This window comes from Elephas maximus, chromosome 15, assembly GCF_024166365.1.
Source record: "Elephas maximus indicus isolate mEleMax1 chromosome 15, mEleMax1 primary haplotype, whole genome shotgun sequence".
Classification (NCBI taxonomy): domain Eukaryota; kingdom Metazoa; phylum Chordata; class Mammalia; order Proboscidea; family Elephantidae; genus Elephas; species Elephas maximus.
The window spans coordinates 38938201-38940120 of NC_064833.1; the positions used below are offsets into that span (position 1 = coordinate 38938201).

The 1920-nt window shown below is 43.3% G+C and overlaps 1 pseudogene; it reads right to left on the reverse strand.

The window, feature by feature from the left end:
• Positions 1–364: 364 nt before the first annotated feature.
• LOC126058806 (40S ribosomal protein S15a-like) lies at positions 365–803 on the reverse strand (annotated as a pseudogene).
• Between the last annotated feature and the right edge of the window lie 1117 nt (positions 804–1920).

The window sequence follows — 1920 nt, forward strand, 5'->3', positions numbered from 1 at the left end:
ACACAGTGCTTACTCTATGCCAGGCACTATTCTAAGCACATTATATATATGAACCCTTCAGTTCTGCCCTCATACCCCAGGATGGGCAGAGCAGCAGTCTGAGTCCCTTTCAGGTCCAGGGAGGAGGAAGCATGCCCGGTTGGAGGAGGCTGGAAAGGAGAGTGAGTTCTCTTTTCTGGAATATCTGTGACTTGGAAACCCCTCCCTGTCTCCTCTGAGATGTTCCTGCCTCACAGCAATTCAGTCTTTCTTCTATTTCTGAACTTGGGCATCTCCAAAATATTTTTTCCCTGCAATGTCTGGTCTCCATCCCCAAATCATCATTTGTCTATTGGGGCATTTTATTTATGTATGTATAACATCCCTAGAAAAAGAATCCCAGGATTTTTCCTCCTGTGTGTTTTCATCTTGCTTCTTCGTGCACCATGATGAGCTGAGGTGGTCAGTACAATGAAACTAAACTGACCCGGAAGCAGATTATTCCGCCGCTTTTTTGTATCTTTCAGATGCATGTCAAATCCGGGGCTACTCACTGCACGCTGGTATATGTAACCTGCCCGTGAGGTTCACAACAATTTTCCCAGCTCTATGATCATCAGTGATTTCATTTTCACCAACGTAACCATGCTGCATCATCACAGTTAGAAATATAATGATGACTTTGGAGCACGGCCTGATAAGATTCTGGTGTTTGCCTGTCTTCTTGGCATTATCGACACTCTTAAGAGCGATGGCTAGGACATTCATGCGCACTATCATGGCGGCAGGAAAAGAGGGCAGAAGGAGAAAGGAACGGGTGAGCACACTTGCCTTCTCTGAGTGTCACTGTTTTCTAGATCACCATTAGCACCCCTGAGCTAAGCAGCCCCTCTCCAAGCTCTTTGGCCCCAGTAGGACAGACAAAACTGTTTGAGTCTTTTCAATATTGCAAAAAAAAAAAACCCATGATCTTCTCATGGGTCGGAATTATTTCCTTTTCTTTTTGTATCTCCTGCCACTACCAGTGACCCACACGCAGCAGGCATTTAGTAAACGTCTCTTCAGGGAATGAATGAACAACATAATCATCCCACTTGGCACACTCAGACCTCACTTGAAGAATATTGAAGTTCAGCATGTAGTTGATGAGCAGATGGCAGGCATTTCTAATTAGAAGACAATGAAAATAACTGATTAGGTAGATGTTAGCTGAATAGAGAGATTGTGAAAAAGAAATACACTGACATAGTGGAATTATAAAATCCTTGCTCCATCTGCTAAGAACAGTTTGAGAGTAGATATGTTGATTTTTTTTTTTTTATGTTGATAATAAGGGCAGAGATGGGTTGTCTTTTAGAACTCCTGTTGGATTCAAGGACATCACACTCTGTTGCACATAAGGGCAGAGATGGGTTGTCTTTTAGAACTCCTGTTGGATTCAAGGACATCACAGTCTGTTGCCGTCTAGTCAATTCTGACTCATAGCGACCCTATAGGACAAAGTAGAACAGCCGCATAGGATTTCCAAAGCTGTAACCTTCATGGCATCAGGCTGCCACATTTTTCTTCCACAGAGCGGCTGGTAAATTCAACCACCCACATTTTGGTTGGCAGCCAAACACTTAACCACTTCACTACAAGAGCTCCTTAAGGACATCATTAAAAAAAAAAAAAAAAAAAAGGACATCATAGCCTGTCAAAATTTCGGAGATCAAAAACACATGATGGGAGAAGTGCAGCTCTGGCTATAAAACTTAGGACTATAAATCTCATGTGATTCCCTGAATAATCTCCCCTTTAACCCTGAGTCCATCTCCAGCAGGCTGAGCCCCCATTGCCACCACCATGCCCAAGAGAAAGGTCCAACATGATAAAATACAAGGGAGCAGTGAACCACGGTACAGAGCAGCAGGGTTGCCTGCTAAATCTGTTCTTATGCAA